The 19,696-nt window shown below is 47.4% G+C and overlaps 1 long non-coding RNA gene across 1 annotated transcript in view; it reads left to right on the top strand.

Annotated features, from left to right (window-relative positions):
• LOC138686147 (uncharacterized) overlaps window positions 1-19,696 on the top strand; it is a 113,443-nt gene that overhangs the window by 49,243 nt on the left and 44,504 nt on the right. Inside the window, exon 2 of the long non-coding RNA XR_011325504.1 lies at window positions 8,404-8,592. This is a non-coding gene — a long non-coding RNA (uncharacterized lncRNA). The remainder of the gene's footprint in view (window positions 1-8,403; window positions 8,593-19,696) is intronic.

The raw sequence follows: 19,696 nt of genomic DNA, 5'->3' as shown, positions 1-19,696 counted from the left end.
CTGTGGCTGAAAGGCTATTGAAACCCACAGAAACCCGAAGTTTAACGTGGGAAGTCATGGTGAAGGAAGAGCGGAGCATGGGAATTTACATTCAAGAGGGAGGAAAATGAGGGATTTGGGCAGAGAATAACTGATAGGTGCTGTGAATTCATTAAAAATAGGCTATAAAAGATACACTACAAGGTTCTGGTGACAGACCAACAAAGCTTTTTCTTCCCCTTCATTGTTTATACTGTCACAGGATCCTCACAATAGCTGATAGTTTAGCCTTGTACTCCATGGTTCATTATCTATTATTCTATTTATTAATGCATTCTTGGGTCTTAGTGATGTGATAAACCATCCATGCTTTTCTTTTATGGTTTAATTGGATTCTTCTAAAACCCCCTCCATGTTTACATAACCTTGCAATTCACAGTTATCTATCATTTATTTCCTACTTTATGTGCACTCGATAAAGCCAAGGCAGCCGAGGGGCGTTCAGCCCGTGCGGTCCAGCAGCAGTGTCTTGCTGATTCATGTTCTTCATAACAAATGTTTCCATGAAATCAAATTCAGGGTGCCCTTTGGGGAGAGCTGTCCCTCTGCAAGGGCGAGAGGAAATCCGGCTCTCATGGCAGGTGGGGTTTGATGGTGCCGGGAGATCTCCTCCATCCCTCGATGAGAAGGTGATCACAGCTCACCCTCGTGAAGGTCTCTGGTCTCCAGGCAAAGGGCTGGGGGTCTCACAAGCCCCTGTGGAAGACCCAGACCCGCGGAGGTACTAAGCTTGACTTCTGTAGGAAATAAACAGGGATTAGATGTTGGTTTAATGCTTTCTCTGGGAAACACTGGGGCTCCTTTTGAGGAGCTTGGTTGAGGTAATGATTTGCTGAATAGCAGAGCTGGGGCAGAAACCTCTGTTTTAGGCCCTGGAGCGGTATCCAGAACTTTTTTCATTAAATACGCTTTGGAGAACGGAGGACCAGCATCACTGCAGGGCTGTTCTCCATCAGAGGCAGAAAATCATCTAAATATGACACCAAACCTTTATTAACAATACCGGGGAACTGGATGCGAGACCTCATTTATGATTTCATTCATAATCCCTTCAAAATGAGTTGGTACCAGTATGTGATAAGTGGATTATGTGTTAGGCCCAAGTAAAGCCAGACACAATTAGTGCTTTAATAAACTGGTTGTATGCATTACTAACAACTAAGTCATAAGGGAATTGGTGTATTTACAAACCCTAATTAGTAGTTTGTTACTGTGATACCAAATTTAAACAAATCTGTAGCATCACTGACCATCTGGGTTAGAAATCTCTGTTTTGAATTTAATTAGGAAATAGTTGTGACAGAAAATTGGTCCTTATTAGTTAGCTAATGATCAGCATTCCCCTAATTGAAATGAAGAACTGTCTGTCGGGTTTGTGAAATGTTTAGATACAAGCAGAGACAATCAAAAAATCTCTCACTTAGGACTTTGTAAGCCGTGATGATTGATTAAATACCCCCACCCCCCCCCAATACTTTAACAACTAAAATGCAAATGACAGTTATGAATGTGTGCGATAAAAATCTGGCAGAGTTGTGCGTTTCTGGTTTTGCTTTTAAAAATGGTTACGAAGGAGCTGGCCCGGGCAGGGCGGCATGGACGCGTCTGCTCCCCTGCCCGAGCACAGGATGCCGGGGGAACCGCTGTGCCTTCACCTTCTTCCCCCCTATGCATCCTTGGGAAAGGCATTTCTCATCTCAGAGCACGAGCTGGGCTGCGTTCACGGTTGCTTTCCCCAAGAAAGCAGCTTGGTGCCGCAGCAGCACAAAACCAGCCTGATTTTGGCACCCATTTATTTTGGTGGGAGTTGGCTGCGTCCGAAACCTGCAGGGTCTGCAGGGCTGGGAGTCCTCCCGGGCACACATGTGCCTTGCGCTGAGCAGATTGTGGGCGTTTCGTGGCTGATCCTAATGGGGAGGAATAAGATACGTATCATTCCCTGCAAGCACGCTTACAGCAGAAGTGAGCATCTCAACCTTGCAATCAAAATACAGATAGTTCCTTTAAAACACAGACTGTGTTTTCTTAATTAATTTTCACTTCCTCCCTTTATAGTCCTCCGCAGGGCTCTGGATATTAGGATTCCTGGTTAGCTTTCCAGATTAAAGAAAACATACACTGGCAATAATAAACAACCCGATCGCTGCTGTTCTAGTGTTACTTGATACTGAGAAACTCTTTATATATTGTATCAGACAATGAAGTTTCTGTAGGGGCTTTAAATCACTTAATGTTGAAAGGAATTCCCAGACGGCTTTATCAGTCACTGTGTAAAATTGTTAGAGATCTCCACCAGCTAATAAATTTGATTTGGGGTTTGTTTTGCTGGCATTTGCACAAACCCTCTGAGAACTATAGTTACTGTATTCCTATACAGTATTTGAATTCAAATTTGAAATGCCCGTTTCCTTTTCCTCTGGGAGGGGAAATAAAACTTTGCAATAGAATATGAATGTCGGTTGTTTTTCTTTTTAAGTCGGTGCATTATTATTTGAGGAGATATAGTGTTTGACAAACCATTTATTTTGTTTCAAATATTTTATTGAGTAATAAAACTAGTTTACATTGCTGCCACATATGGGGATTTGTGCCTGTTAATATGTAAGGGAGATGACTAAAGAAATCAGTACACTGGCCCTGCCGTTTGTCACTTTATGACTCTGGCCTCCCTGCCCCGTGCCTGTAATGCCGTGCAAATGCAACTGGTAAAGGCTGGCACAGGGTGGGCTGCGCTGAGCCCTTGCTGAGCCCTTGCTGAGGCTGCTGCAGGAGGTGCATCGCCTGTGGAGGAGCTCCTGGGGGCTCAATAAGCAGTGCTGATCAATAAAGGCGATGTTGTTTTCTGGGCTGATTTTTTTTTTTTTTTTTTCCCTACCCAGCACTCACAAATTCATCATGAATGACCCCTTTTCATGGATGTTCCCATTCTGAATGGGAGAGAACCAGCATTTTTAATCTAGAAAAATCCCCTCTAAGTAAAGCCAACTGCAGCTGAAGGCAGTGCATCAGCTGGGCTGCGACTGCCCTGCGAGGAGCCCTTCTCCTGGCTCTGCTGAGCCCTCATACGTGATCCCTGGCCGAGGTGTCCCTGTGCTCACGGCAGTGCCAGAAATGCAGAGCACAGACAACCTCTCTCAGAATTGAAAGTCGCTTTTTGCCTTTTTTTTTTTTTTTCCACTCCCCCCAACTCAGAGGAGCTGGGCTGGGGTTCAACAAGTCTTGCTTCAAGCCCTGTTTTGTTTTGCTCTTTCCTTGGGCTCCCTCTCCTTCCCTGGCGTCTCTCCAGGTCCGAGTCTCTCATCTGCAAAATGGGGCCAACAGTAACTCTCTTCCAGCCCGGGACTGCTGTGGGCTTGGGGACGTGATGCCCTCGAGGGGTGTGCAGAGCAGCCAGGGGGGCACTTGTCAGAAACCCCCAGACAGAACAGGCACTTTCTCTCCCTGCTGAAAGGGGTGGCTTCTGCGGAGGAGCCAGGGAGGCCAGCCCCAGGGGCACCTGTGGGATCGTAGCTGTGTGCACACCGTGCGGCTTTTGCACGCCCAGCCCTTGATGCCAGCGGGATGGATGCTGCTGTGGCTGTCATTGCTGCGACGGCCGTCCTGCGTGGGACCGGTGCCAGCCGAGCCGGGACAGCCCCCTGGCCTGGGCACGGCTGGGAGCAGCCTCCAGCCTGAGCAGCGCGGCACGAACGGGAACGGGTTTGCCCAAGTTACGAGCTGGCGAGAGAAGCCAGCAAATCCTGGATTTTGATTTTTGCAATGCCCTGCTGCTTTATTTCTTTTGTTTTATGTAAAGATGTTCGCTTTAAGGGATAGTAGCGAGTAGGAAGGCTTGAGTTCACTTGTTGAAAGCCATCTGAATTGTCCTTTACTTGAACCTTCCCGGCAGTGCATGGGAAGCCACATGTGAGTCCATACAGATGTGTACATACAGGTGTGCTGCTGTACCTCTGCACATTAGTGACGGATGCTGGTCGTGCACTGCTGTTTCGGGCAAGTAATGATAAACCTGCAGGCGCAGGCTGGCAATGCTCCCTGGTTGCTGTGCTCTGCCCTCCCAGGCATGGCGGGGCTGCTGGGACCGGCAGTGCCGCTTCGTCCTTCACCCGTTGACGGCTTGAGAGTGACAGTGATGGTCTCCAGCGAGAAGCCCATCCGTCCACCCCCCTCAAGGAGGATGACAGCTGCCGTGAAGCTTTTTGAGGGGCGATAGAGTTTAATGCCCTGGAAAATCCAGGACCCTGTGGAGCATGCAGAGGATTTGCAAATGGGGTGTGTTGCAGACGCTGCTCTGCTGGTCAGTTAGCGGGTTGTGTGTCATCTGCAAGGTGGGTTTTGAGCATTTTCTATGGAAAGCAGCATGTAGTGCTGAAATTTCCCCAGGCCTGGGTCCCAGCCCCATGACAAGGTGGCACATCATTGTCCTGCCGAGTGTCCTTCGTGCCATTTATTTCTGGGAGCTGGATTCAGGCACTCTGGGGAATGCATGCATTTTCCTGCTAATGATGAGTCCAGCCACAGATGTTGCTCAAGTCATTTCAGTGTTCCTGTTGTATACATTCAGCCTTGTTTTTAGCTCAGCTCCTAACTAGCGTTTACTTGAAAATTGTTTTAACTTACCATACGAGAGCCAGGTCTGCAGGGAAAGCCAACAGCCCTGCCTGCACACTGCCTGTCCCCTCTCCAAATTCATCCTTGTTCTAGTTGCAAGAAAGTGCCTGCCTTCACAGCTGGCCCTGTCGGAGAGCCTGAGGGACTGTCTCCTGGGCAGTCATTTCATATCACTTCAGTGCTGGTGTGCGCTCCTGCTTTTCTGAAACGGTAACTCCCATCAGGTGGCCAAAAACTGAGATATCTCCAGTGGGAGCGGGACGCTTGCCCTACCTGTGCATGCAGTAGTTGCAGGGTTGTTCTTTTTCCTAGAGTTTGCTGCCATAAAACAGCATGTGAGGCTGTTTCTAGGTGGTTTTTGGATGTTTATTTTGTGCTTTAATAGCCAGGAGTGTGTACTTGTCTGCAGGCCACACGTTATCTGTAGAAAGTGGTCCGAGATGCACAAATACAAGTAAACCAGGGTATGCCACCTGGGCAGCCAGTCATCCTTTTTGGCGGTGGGGTTTTTTTTCTTGTTTTAAAAATATTCATCTCAAGGGGAGGTTTGAAATTGTTTCCTTGGTTGGCACCCTGAGTGATGAGCCTCACCTCCATACCCATGTGCCCGGCAAAGACGGCGAGATGGCTGGAGGGCACGTCCTGGCACTGTGGGGGTCTTCGCTGCCGCCAAGGTCATCACCGACGGGCGCAGGGACCCGCGGCTCGCCCGGGAGATGGATGGAGGCGCAGGTTTCCCACAGCTTGTCATTAGTCCTTGCTCTGGAAAGGCTTAGCAATTCCTACCCGGTAAATTATGTGCCATTCCTCAAAAAAGTGGATTAAATAAATGGGGCTAGAGCATGTCTTTTTTGCTCTTAGCTTTAGCGTATTGATTTGGACATATTTTCAGGCCGAGAGTAATCAATTCTTGGGTAGATGGGCAGAATAAAATAATTTCAGGCAAACTCTTCGAGCGACTTGTCATTAATTTGCCTTTTGCCGGCGCTCGTTGAGGCCAGGCGAGATGCGCTCAGCATCCTCCGGGTGCCGGCGGAGCAGTGCCCTGGGGATCTCCTGGGGCTGCCGGGCCGGGAGGGAGGGAGGGGGCTGCCGGGGCTAATGAATGCGCTGTGTTTGCTCATCTTTACAGAGTCACTTATTACCGCTAATTGGGAGGGACAGTTCAAACAAGCACAGAGGAGCAGTTGTCGTGGGAGCGTGACATGGGTTTAAAGAAGCGGCCGGGGAGGACCACGCTGCCTGGCCCCGGCCCCCCGAGCCTGGCCGCATCCTGGCGTGGCACCGGGGGCGCATCCTGCCTTTGTCGGGGACCCCCTCTGGAGCCGGCGGTCCCAAGAAATCCGGGCAGGACGAGGCGTCCCGGGGTGCCGCAGACAGATGCGCAGCTGGCCGGGACACTTAGGAAGTCACCAGCTGACGGAAGGGGTGGGCTGCTGGCTCGGCCGCACATGGGTTCAGAGATGTGCTCCGCATTAATGCGCCGGGCATCGCCTGGGCTGCTTCTCCTGAAGAGCCCCTTTGATTTGGGAGGGCACACTGGCGCCGGGGAATGCTTTGTGCCTTCTTTCGGGGTTGCTGGGCGGGGCAAAAAATGCTCACATCTGCCCTTCTGGAGGGAGATCTCCCCTCCGACCACAACATATCTCGTCTTTCCAAGTTATTTTTACTTTCAAGTGTTCTCATCCAAGCTCGTATTCTTTCATTTATTGTTGCTTTCCCTAATTAAAACCTTTTGGATTATTCCCCTGCAAGCTGAGCACTTCTTGCAGCTGTGTACAAATTCCATTTCTATAGCAGGATCGACCCGTTACACTCATTTTTAAGAGATTTTTTAATGTTACTTGGGGAAAATAACTAAGCATAAATGTTTTAGAAATAAGAGCAATATGGGCTTTGTTTCTCACCATGCTTTGGGTTTATAGTGTTGAACAGAAAATCAGAGTGGGTTCAGAAAAGCGGGTACGTTGCGGTGCCGAGGGGGCGTGTGGAAGGGCAGGAGGGAACAGCCCTGCAAGGCAGTCAGGGAGATGGAGAGCGGCCGTGCTGGACTATAACCCTGCAGGTACCAAGAGCGTAAGCCAAGGGGGCTGTCTGACAGCACGAGCCGGGGTGAAGGTCTCGCCTGGTTCCCGTGGCTGCCCCCTCCTGTGCCCCCCCATGCTGCTATGACAGGACAGGTGGCGTTTGTTCCGGGGATGGGGAAGCAGAAGATGCTGTGCCAGAAGCACCCACTGCACTTCTGTCCTTCCCGGGGTCGGGTCCGGGGACGCCAGGTCTGCTCAGGCTACACGCGTGCCCAAGCGTGTTACGGAGCCGACGGGGATGGCCCGGGTGGGCTCCGGGTTGCTGGGGGGAGGTGGGGGGAGGATGGAGCTGAGGAGCGCCGGAGGCTTCCCGTCCCCCTGGCACACGGGAGGAAAGGGCGAGGGGCTGGTGGAGGTGGCTTGGTCTTTTGCTCACCCTTGGCTACTGCCTTATTTTGAGAAATAGGGTCTGGTTTGAGTCTGCGTTTCCAGCTTCAGTTTTGCCTTTTTTTTTTTTCCTTTTTTTTAATATAAAAACGAAGGTTGCCAAAGTGAAAACGGAAGGCTTCGTTTCTCTTTGAGTAATTCCTCTCCCTTTTAAAAAACAACAAACCTCCATGTCTGCTGTTTGTAATGCAGGAAGATAGAGATTATGTGCATCTGCAGCCTGATTTTAAATATGCTCTAAAGGCGTATTGTACACACATTGTCACTGAAGAGGATAAACCTAAGGAAACAATCTTAATCTAAGAAGTTAGCATCAACCGCTAAAGCACCGGCAAAAAATTGTCCATGTGTGGCTTGAATTCTAAGCGCTAGTCAAGAGGCATGTGAGCCAAAACCACCAGTCAAAGAACGCTCTAATCAGAACAGCTAACGAGAAATTTTTTTTTTGCATGTGTGGTGAAGATAAATCGAGTTTGTTTTGCAGCCTATTCTGTTTTAGATTTCCTGTGTCATAACAGAATGAATTTGTTGTTCATTGATACCTTAATATATAGGTTGTTGGGGCTTTTTTTTTTTTTTTTTTGAGGAGGAAAACAATGTCCCCTTCACTTTTGCATGAATGAATTCATTTATTCTCCGTAACCTCCGGAAGTCATTTATTTCGGCCCGCGACAGCTGCAGGGTCTGTTTGTGTAGGACGGTTGCAGGCGCTTGGCAAGACCCTGGCCCTTCCTCGCTCCCCGTGCCCAGCGCCGGCGGGGCCGGGGCGGGCCAGCCGCTCCTGAACAGCCCTTTTTGAAGGGTCTTGTAAGAAAACTGCACTTTGCATATCAGAAATTACTCTGCTCTACTTGGGGTGAAACAGCACCGACTGCCAGCCACGGTGCAATTCTGCTCTCTTCTCCCGAGCGATGCTCCTGACTGTTTGTTTCAGTTCCTCTCTATGTACCGTGAATCACTGATGAGTTCTAATCAACAGCAATTTAATTAATATACATGCTTTTATAGATGTTGTTCTTCATTGTAACTTAGGAGTAACTAAGGTCCATGCGATGGGCACCTGGGACGTTTTTCTTTTGTTAAAGAAGGAAGGAAATTGCTCGCCGAGGACACTTCAGTGTTGGTCCACTGTAGCCTACGGCTGAGTTCAGTGAAGCCAGAAACTTATCCCACAGGCCTATGTATTTAAATGGTCAACATAACCAAAACCTCTTGCTTCCCCCAAAACCCTCCCAAACACTCGAAGCAATTTCCTAACAGAAATTCTGTATTTTTGCAGGCTGGTGTGATGCCGTGCCCTGTGGGTTATCCTTCACAAACTTGTAAACAGCTGCCGGATTTGATGTAGAAATGGGAGAGGGAGGAACTCCTGTTACCATTGTGTCACATGCAGCAAGGCGTCTTCTGGTCTCATTAGACATGTTAAAAGCATCTCTTAGCATCTCTCCTGTGACTTCAGTTTGTTAAGGTAAGAAATGCTAAAATAGTCTTAATAAAGTGTGGAAATGAAGAAGAAAACCCTCAATAGCTGTGACAGACTTTAAGCTGTGGATCCATAGCCGGCAAAGTGCGTAATATCTACTGAACTGGAGGTGCTTCCCCTCGGCTCTCCCCTCTGAGCGGTGTGCTTCAGCACTCATTTAGCTTCCCCTAAATCCGTGTGGAAGGCAGGCACGTGCTAAGTGTCGAGCGGGATCGAGACTTAATTCCTCCTGAGGTAAAAGATTGCAGATCACCCACAGCCCAACCAAAATCTCCTTCCTTCCCAGCACGCCTTCTCCTCCGGCACCCGGGAGAAAACCCGGGCTGCTGAGCTTTGGGGTTGTGTTGCCAAATTCAGAGTCAATTCACCTCCTGTTGTGTTTTCCCACCCGTGCCCTGACCAGGATGCACCACCGCATCTCCCCCTCAGGCAGGGCCTCGGGGCTCCTGCTGCCTGTGGGGACCGGAGCAAGGACGCTCTCCTCCGTGGGTAGACCTGCCCCATCGCATCGCGGTTCGGGGGCTGCATCCATCACCCTCTGTGTCTCGGGCTGACGAGTGCTACCTGGGCGCGGGTCCTGGGTCTCCACGGGTGGGAAAGATGGAGGAGCTCGGTGGGCGCGCCTCGCGGCTTTTCTCATCCTCCGAACCCCGGGCTGTAAATGCAGCAGCGCTTACCAGCCGTGCTAATCAGGAATAATGTGTGGCTTAATAGAACTTCTCCATTAAAAGGTTTTGGAAATAATATATAAAATGAATAGTTCAGCCAGCGAGTTTCAAACGGCTGGGGAGGGAGGGGAGCCCCTGCTCACCCGCAGACCTCCGCAGCACCACGCATACAGTGACGCTACGCCTAAAACTGAAGCTGGGAATTGGTTTTGATTTTTACTTAAAATTCAAATGTCTGATGTTCTTAAATTGAACAAATGATATTTTAAAAAAATATATCAGGCTCCAACATCTGCAGATTATGATTTGCATTTTGAAATTGGCTTCTTGAATTGAACAAGGATGAATACTGTCACTCTTCTTTTATTCGCTCAGTTTATTTAATGAAATGCTAGAGGTCAACCCTTTGTCCTTAAATTAGTTACTATAAAAATCTTTTTGTACTTTTCTGCTTGTTATGATGTCTTCTAAGCAGAAGAAAAGGTTGCCATTAATTATGTCTTTGTTGAATATGGATATCTATTCATAGTTAGTTAAACAGTTTCAAACAAAATTAGCATTGAGCAACTCTAAGGCCAGCTTTAGGTTGGTTATCAAGAATTTTTTGCTAAGAGAATGCTCTTCTGCAAGTGTGCATTATCTAATATATTCAGCTTTCAGTTGCTAATTTTTTTTCCAGATGAAGATGGGCTTAATTGAGGTTGTGCTTTTAAGTTTGTAGAGCTCTTCAGCATCTCATACAAAAGCATCTAGAGGCTTTTCATTTGTCTTGAGTATGTTTTAGATGTACAAATATTATTTACTTTAAACTCTAAATCAAAAGGCGCACTGTAACTATTTTAAATAAAACATTATTCTCTGCTGAAATATATATAAATTCAAAGCGAGACTTTTTTTCATTATCACTTAATTTATTTGAAAGAGCTGCTATTAACAAATTTTAGGATAATATTGAAATAGCAGTTTAGTAGCTGGTCTCAAACAGGCATTTAGTAATGTAATTTACTTGTCAAAGATAGAGGATGTATATTAACGTTAAGATATAGCTCCAGTTTCATGTCTAACTCTTAGCTAAGTGCCATTTTGAATAGGGCTTTAAAGATTAAACTGCGTTAGTTTTTAGAAAGGTCTCAATACGACGATAAAGCTAAATTTTTCAATAATAGCCGCGTTGGGTGGCCGTCTCTTTTGTGACGGGGTCTGGTTTATTTTATTTATTTTCCACTCTCAGCCGGTGGTGCCACCTGCAGTTACTGGGGCAGCTCCCAGGGCAGCGGTGGCTTTCGGGGGGTGATGGGGGGCCGCGGGGCGGGTGCAGCCTCCCCATCCCGGGGAGGTCCCTGAGCCCTGGATGCCCCTCGCCGGGGGGGGGGTCTGTGGGAGGCACCCCACACGCACCCCACGACCCCACCGGGATGGGGCCCGCTGCCTGGACCGTGCCCCAAGGACCTGGCAAAACCCCCTCTGCTCCTACTCAACCCCAGAAACGTTTCTTAAGAGACCCTGACAAAGCGAACCGCCCTGCTGCCGTGGCAGGGCACCGAGGGGGGCTGCGGCGGGTGCCTGGGTGGGTCGGGGGGCAGCAGCTCGGGGGGACCCTCCCGCCCTCACCCCCTTGCGTTTAAGGGGCTGCGTGGACCGGCGCGGACGGGCCATCGTTAGCCCTTGGCCGTCCGGCCCCAAGCCAGACAATAACGTGCTGGGTGTTTGGAAACGGGGAGGAGTGGGGAATGGAGAGAGGAGAAAAAGCTATGAGCAAAAAAAGAAGATCATTAGGAAAAGTAATAAGAAAATATAAACGTGGTAGCGGAGGATTAGTCCTAGTCATTGGAAATGCAAATGAACTTCATGCTCGCTCCCAACATCTTTTTTTCTGAGCTTGTATTTCAGAAAGGATTTTCCTCTCGTTTTTTTCTCCCTCTTTACCTCCTCCTCAGTGCAACAGTGCTGCTTTCCCAGCAGCATTAAATATTCTCCAAGACGAGACTGTAACCTTGTAACGCTTTTAGGTATAATATACATATTTTTTTCATTTTAAATGCTAGCTCATAATGACATTGTGAAGTAGGGATCCCGAGTCAGCCTTATTATCATGGTGTCTCCTTGAGCTGAACCTCTGAGAAATGTGAAGGGGAGACCTTTTGGAATGAACAAATCCTTTAGCTGCCTATAATTATTTATTAAAATAGGCTACCGGGATAAAGGATGGGGAGGGGGAGGGAGGAGCAGCATTCCTTTCTCTGTACGTCCCTCCATGCAGATATACGTATGTATACATATCCAGCGATCAAGCCAAGTGATTGCAATGTCCAAGCCCTGTATTTTAGAAATATAAAATAATGCATGTGCAGAAAGGAAAAATAAAACGTGAACAGATCACATGTATTTTTATGAACCGAAAGGAAAACGCTGCGTCCTGACCACTGGGAGAGCATCCTCACCCTTCAGTGTAGCTGCTGGGGATTCTCATGTAAATGCTGAGCACCAGGTTGGGAGGAATGCCATTCTGTACCTGTACTTATGGCTCCATGTGAAAAGGAAAATAAGGATGGGATCAATGTTTTTCCCACTGTGTGCGTGAGTGGTGGAAGAGAAACCATCCTGCTTCATTGCTGGGTAAAAGCAAAAAATAAATTAAAAAAACCACCCCAAACCCACAAAAACCAAAAAGCAAACCTTGCTGTCATTTTATTAAATGAATTGCATTGATTGCTGCAGATTTGTCTCACTTCATTAATCGGCCAAACCAGCACGTGTTAGCTTTGTGCTGTTGAGTATTATAGAAGTAACGTAACCCTCTCTCTACATCTTGAGAAATTTTATAAACTTAGCAGGCTATTAAAAAAAAAATCTTTGGGGTCAACTTTCCACTTGTGCCTTTAGCTCTTGAACAAGTACTTTTATGGTTTCTTCTAATATATAGGATTTATCTGCAGCTCTGTGAAGAGCTTTTAAATTTAATCCAGCGTTGAAGTAGTAATTTGTTGCTAGTGCTTTATAACAGGCTTTTCTTTTAACTTTCCCGGGACGCGGGCTCTTTGTGCGGGCTAATCTGCGACACACAATGCCAATCTGCTCGGGGTATCTCGGGTTTGGACCTCAGATGTCCTCAAAACACGAGGAATGAAAGTTGGTGAGTGCGTTATGATCGGAATGGTAAGATGGGAATTGTCTGGCAGCGGCGCTCCGGGGACAACGCGCGGCTTGGGGGGGGCTCGGGGGGGCTGCACCCATCGGTGGCTCGGAAAGCCCCGGCACCGTTGTGATTCCTATTGCACGGGCGTTACGTTTGGAACTCGGTCAGGGTCTGAGCTTTTTTCATGTGCGCGCACAAAGCTGTCGGTGTACGTAATTTATAGGAGCTCCTGCAGCTTTTCTGGAAAGTCTGTATTTTTTTGCAGTCCACTTGGATAAGTTTTTTTTAAATCAATTTTAAAATTCCTCTTACATTGGTAGTAACATGTTTGGGTTTGTTTTTTTTTTCTAGAGGAGGCAGTGGTATAGGCTGTCTATATTTTTTTTTTCCAGAGAGGACAAAAAAGTCATGATAATGGAAAAGAATCTTTTACCAACTGTTTATTTTAATTGAAGTATACACAGCTTTTAAAATAAGTTTTAAAGCGAGAATTTCGCCATTCTGCCTTACAGATGCACGTCTTTCTCTTTTTTTATTAAAAACAGTATTTTTGATCCCAGATGATTAATGAATATTTTATTCCAGATACAAAAACATATTGGGGATATGTTTGGACATAGTATAAGCATGTGAAATAATGCACAACAAATATGAAATAGTCTCTCATAAATAAAGATACCAAAGCCACAATATTAAAAATGGGAGTAGCTCTGCCTGCCTCCCTTTTATCAGGAACATTTCTAAACTAGACTGATATTACAGGAGACTTTTTGGCAGCTATGGCTCAGGCAAGAAATGTTGATGTATTTACATTCATTATATCTGTACTTCATATTTTTGTCTGGGGAAAAAATGGATCCCTTTTATACGTTGTGTAAATTTGTTCCTGAGGCACAATGTACATCAGCATCTTTTGCTTCTCTTACAGTGCTGTTAAAAATCTGCTTTTGGGAGCCCTGTGCACCCAAATCTCGTCCTGGCCCCCACCGAACAGGGACAATTACCCTACGCCGTCGTCGCCGGGTCCTTCTGCCTTTTTCCTGCCAGCTACCATTGCACAGGCGTTAATTAATTACAGCCCAAACCGTACGTTTCCAAAAGGACGAACCGCAGCCCAGAAATATTTTTGAGCCATAAAGCGGGGAACTTGCAGGTACAGCAGCACGTGTGGAGGTTTATAGGGATGATTTAGTGAATATGAGAACATATTTTGTGCTCCATTGTTTAGACTCAAGAAGGCATAAAATCTTTAACATCTATTTATCATGTAGCTATTTTAATGTAAACATTTGTCTATTTGGATGAAGTGTTTTCATTATTAAGCTAATTTCCACATGTTTCAGATAGACTGATGAGTTCGAAGCCGAGCACTTGCTGATGAGAAACGAAATTCTGCCTCAGCTCAGCCTGCTGTCAGATACATCTTCATTAGTTTTTGTCATTCACTGATGGCAAATGCTCTATAAATGAGATGACGATCAGGTCCGCCTTGATAACTTGCCTTATCTCATTAGTTTTCACATCAAAGTTAATCAGCAATGTGAATTGTAATTGCTGGAAGAGACAATGCAATAGATCACTCGGCCTTTTTTTTCTGTATGGCATCTTGAAACATCAGCAGGCTGGTGTGAGTAGATAGGCTCAGAAAGAAAATGATGTGGAAAGCATAATAAGCAAGCTGCTCAGAATTAATGAGCTTACCCAATAAGAAAAGAATAACCAATCAATGTGAGTTGGGCAAATATAATTTAGGAATAATTGCTTGATTGGTTGTCTATAGTAGACTGATTTGACCACACACAAGGATTAAGAATTAAGATGTCAAGGCGAAAAATAATTTGGCAACTGAGGGCATGTAATTTTTTGTTTCCTTCCCTTTATGACTGAAAGCGATTGCTGTTTGATATGTTATTCCCCAAGAATGAAAACATTAGATAGACACACACTGGTGGGTGGTTTGTTTTTTTTTTTCCTTTATGCTTCTTTTATAATACAAGCTCTTTCAAACCTCAGTGGGGATATTTCAGTATGGGACATTAAAAATGAATAGAGTAAAAAATAAAAAATAAAAAAACCCCCAAGTGTCTTCATTTGTAAGCGTTGCATTGAAAAGAGCTGTGAGTTCGAAGATGCTGTGCACAAACCACTGGTTTCTGGCAAAACGACGTGCCTGGGTGTTTGCAAAGCCCAGCCATTACTTGGTCTAAATCAGAAACACAATTCTTGCGGTATGCACGCTTTTAATATAATTTTCCCCACAGCCATTGGCCAATTAGTAAAGAACCCTTATATTCTTCTATCTAAACTATGGGGAAGGTTCAGCCAGAAGGTAAATTTGCTTTGATCTACATTACACCTAATTGAGTCACCACCAATGTCTCTATCCCAACATCAAGAAATGTGAAAATGTTAGATTATTTCACTGGGGATTAAACCTAATTTTCGCGTGTTCTGCATTAACCTATTAGGCTGACTCATCTGCATTGCTAATACGGCTCAGGCAGCTGTCACTGCTAAAGAAAAACATGATCATGCAATCCTTGAATGAATGATTCCAGCTCTGATTAGTGTTAGTGAAGTTAGCTGAGCCCTGGTGATAAGGCAGGAAAATTCCCAGGTTGCCAATAGCTTTGAAAATTATCAGACTGTGGGCAAAAATGTACCTCGCGGCTCACGGGCCTCCCTCCAAAGGCGACATTATTTAAGGCCGTCTTTTTCGGCTGCTTGCATAAACGTGTTTGCTTCTTTTAAGGGGCTGATGCCAGGGGTACGTATTAAAATGCTAATGGGAAACAACCTGAGCGCAGCCTGGTGCGGAAAGCGGGAGGTTTTTCCCTGCCCGGGTGCGTTACCTTTGGGGTTTAAATGCCATTTCCAGAGAGGAGCGGCGGCGGAGATGCCAGACGGGCTCCAGCCAGGAGAAGGGGCTTGCAGGAGCCGCCACAGCCCCCGCCGGCCCCTCCGGCCAGCGCGGACCACCGCACCGCACCATGTCTGTGCCTCTACCAGCCCTGCTCTTTGTTCGCAGGGCGGCGGGCACTGCCGTCATCTCAAGCCGTTCCTTACTTCTTTCTATCCGTCAGATTTAAATAGTTAAAAAAAAAAAAAGCAACAATGACACATCCCCTTGAGATGGGAAAAATTTAGGAATGAGTTAGCCTCCTAGCAATAGAGCCAGGAGCCAATTTAATCCGATTAGTGCCTGCCAACAATAGATGCTCCTAACCCATTGTGGACAGAAGCTTTCACTTTATTTGTTTCTATTAGCCAAGAATCCGCGATATCGGAAAAGTGGAATTTTGCCTCATCAGATCGCTCAGACGATCAACAAAAAAACAAATTGAGGAAAATAGTCTAATGTGTCAATATTTATCTTTTGGCCCTAATTGTCTGCGGAGAGGACTTGTTGAGTGCGCAAAGTTTGCAGCTCCAGTTTATCTGTGTGCTCTTGATTCCCCCCATTGTACGGATATAGTGGCAGCTCCTCACAATGTAATGATGTTTAAAAAGGGCAGTAACTGCAGAAGCATAATAGAGGCATTTTAATGGAAAAAGACTTGCAGTTGTCAACCAAACTGCAATGCTTGATAGAAAATGTAAAAGGGCTTTAAACTGATATATATATGTATTTATATAAATTTACAGTTTCTTTGTGAATACACTTACTTCAGGTTTAAGCAGCGGCTCGTTCCTGTCGAATTTGATAGCAAGAAACCCATTTTCAAATACTTTTGAATGCATTCTCCTCTCTCCCAAACCAAAGCCTGTCGTGGCATTGATATCATTTACTACCAGCAGCATAAATCAGCATCGCTGGTGGCTCCCCTCCCTACGTGTACGCCTGTGGCATCCCTTTGACGAGGAATCGCCGTACCTGGGCTCGGTGTGGTACCGCCGGAGGGGATCTCCTCCGCCGTCTGCACCAAAGGATTTCCCTCCAGTCTGGGTGAAGCCACCCCTGGCATCAGGCTTCGTGCGGATCCCTGAGGACCCTCCAGAAAGCACTGACCTGCTAACAATTTCCTCCCCTCAACGCCTTTTCACGGTCTGCGAGGTATCCGGCTTTTAATCAGTGTGGCACACGTTGTATCGGTTCGTTATAGCACAAACGTTCCCCCAAGGCTGATGTGAAACGCTTCATGCAAATCTGCTCCGGGCAGGCAGGGGGGATTTGGGGTTTTTTTTATTAATTGACTACACTTGTAGCATCATCAAAGTAGGAAACCAGGTTGGTTTGAACAGACCTGAGTTACTACAACGCTATGCCGGCCTCGTTCATTTTGCTTGCTGTTTGTGCGATGCGGGCCTCCCCTCGGCGCCGCTCTGCTCTGCTGAAAGCCCCGCGGCCGTCAAACATCCCCAGCCGCTTCCCGAGAGCCGAGGGAGGCAGGCAGGCCGTCTGGGAACGCCACCTCTTAAACGTTTGAGCCTTGCGGGCGGTGAAGGGCTGGGTTCATGTCAGCCACGGCCGTCTGGGGCGGGCGGTGGGTCTGCAGAGCCTGGAGACGGAGACCGGGCTCTGCAGAGGGGGACCGTCCCCTCCCGACGGGTGGGCTCTCACGCTCCCAGCGAGCACCCATCTCCTGCTGGCTGTGGAGGGGCGAGCCGGCTGCTGGCCTCCCTTGGCGGCAAGATAGCTCCGGGCCGTGGGCTGGAAAGGGCCTCGTCATCCCCGTCTGGTGTGAGTACCCAACGGAGGTGTCCATCGGACCCTACCGTAGCCTTCTCACCCCCAGAGGTTTAGCATCCTTAAATAGCGACGGCCCCGCACCACTGCTGTGTGGTGGGTTGTGATTCTTCCCGGCCCGACCTCGGTGAGAACTGGTGATTTCATCCTTCCCAGCCTGATCCTGCTGATGGGCACCCCTACCTGTAAAATAGCAGCCAGGCTGCCACATGAAAAGCAACGACGTCTGAGGATTTAAGGGAAAACAGTGCTCTGTACCACAGTGATTCACTTGTGATGCTCCTGCGGTATCACTGGAGCAGAGTTTTGTAGGATTTTTAAAAAGGGATTAGATTGTTGTATTAGATATGGTTAAAAGTGTTATAAAACCTCATTGTTCTGGCAGTCAGCCAGCCAGAAATCTCCTTCAGGTGTCTTATTTTATAATCGTCCCCTATGAAATCTATTACCATTTTCTTTTAAAGCCTGTTCTGGCAGGCGCTTTTGCAGGTGGGACATCACCCGTGCCCTCGTCCCTGCCGTCTGCGGGTCCGAGCTGCATTTCAGGGTCCCCTCAGGTATTCCCCAAGGGTTGGCAGTGTTGGCATTAAAACACAACCCCCAGAGGCCGGGGCTGGGACAGAGCAGTACTAACTGCAGAATGAGGAATGCCTTAAAAATGACATAATGAAGTATTTAATAAAACCAAGGGGAATAGGAGGAGAGGGACGTGGGGCACCGGGAGCCCTCCCCTGCCCCGAGGAGCCTCCCTGGGGACCCCCACCCCAGACCAGGAGTGCTGCTCAGGGCAGCTGGACCCAGCCATGCCCTCGGGCTCCCAACACAGGGACGTGTGGTGCAGACACTTGAGCTTTGGAGTTTTGCCCCAAAGTGCTGAGTTATTTGCTATATGGAGAAGTACTGATCCTCCGAGAAGACCCGTGCTACCTGGCAAAGGTGCTAAATTGTGACTTGGGAGGGGTGTGTTTTAACATCACAGGCTCCTTAAGTAGCTACAGACTAGAATTTCATCCTTCTGGCCCAAATCCTTCAAGGCAATCATTGATTCTGCAGGTGGAGAGTGAATTTACCTGCAGGGGCTGGGGGCAGCTCTCCCCTGGGCAGCTGGGTTGGCACCTTGCCTTCTCCTCTCCTCCCTGGGTGGATGCTGCCCTGTGAGCAACAGCCCCGCATGGGGAAAAAGGATCAGGGTGAACTCTTCCCCGTAGCTATCCCAGAAGAAAGCTCCAGAAGTAGGTACTTTTATCCTAAAATGTTTGGGGTTTCCCCCCCCCCCTTCTGTTACAGTGATCGGCTCCAGGTGTCGACTGAGCAAACACAAGAAAAGCTGCAGTTATTCCAGAGTATGTGTCCATGTGCAGAATATTCTGGAACAGGTATTTCACTTTAAATTCATGCCCCGTCTTATTCCAGAATACTTTCCCCGTGTAGAGGAGCACTTAGCTGGGGTCTCTGCTTGCTGCCGTACTAGTGATAAGATGGATTGGCTGATCTAATAGGTCTTTTCAATCTCTGATTTTGAAAGCTAAGATTGGGAAATTAATTTCAGAAAGGTCAAAACAGAGCAAGGCTATCCTGCTGCTGTGTGATGGATCCTATTTTTTTTAAATCTATCTATTGAAGAAAAGGTTAGTTATTCAGCATCCTGCAAAAAAAAGAAATAAATAAACCGAGCAGAGGGAATACAAAAAGTGTATAGATCTGCTGACCCATTCGCAATCTTCAGTTAATGAAAATGCCGGGGAACAGGAGTGGTAAGAGCCTGCCGAGCTGGGAGGCGCTGACCCCGCGGCTGCTGGAAGCTGAATGCTGCCAGCCCCGACCCCCCCCAGCACAATGCACGTGCCTGCGGGGCTGCCCAAGGGGCTTAGGAGCGGCGGCGGCGGCAGGAGCCCTGCCGGCATCGGCACCCGCTGGCCCACGGTGCTGCGGTGGCCAAAGCCTGGGAGGTCTGCTTCCACCTCCGTCTTCTGGTGGGAGGCTGGTGGGTGGCTTCGCTGGGGTTTTTTAAGGGCAGGTTGCAGAAATACTGAGAGAATCCTGGCGGCGTTAGCTAAAAATCCGGCTTGAGACGTAGGGGTGTCCGAAACGGGCGGGGGCGTCACTCTGGGTTCACTCAAGTCACGGAGAGGTTTTGGGGGTCATGTCATATGTTAGTGGAAAGCTGGTTATGTTTTTCAGTGAGAAAAGAAAGAGAAAACACAAAAGAAAAGGGGGAAAAAATCAAAACCAAAGGCTTCACATAGATATTTCCCTTCTTTTTATTCATTTCCTTCCGATGTGCAAGCCAAACAGTAAAATTAAAAATAAATTGCTTCAGGTTTTTTTAAAACCACAAAATCACAGGGAGAGAAAACGGGCCACTTGAGGGGGGTAATCACTTCTTAATTAAAAAGAAAATAGTTTCTTTTTTTAATTTGTTTGCCCTTTTTTTTTTTTGCCTCTCCACCTGTTTATATTCAGTAAACTGCTGAGCTGGCCCTTTCTCCGTCCACTTCTCTTCTTACGGATGAATATGTGATGTTGCAATTCTTGGAAGCAGGGAGAAATTAATCCTTTTTGGTAGCACTGGTTAAAACCTTGTCCTGTCCGAACTAC

This window comes from Haliaeetus albicilla, chromosome 7 (assembly GCF_947461875.1).
Source record: "Haliaeetus albicilla chromosome 7, bHalAlb1.1, whole genome shotgun sequence".
NCBI lineage: Eukaryota > Metazoa > Chordata > Aves > Accipitriformes > Accipitridae > Haliaeetus > Haliaeetus albicilla.
The sequence above is the reverse complement of the archived record's forward strand: the minus strand, read 5'-3'. Positions and strand labels throughout refer to the sequence as shown.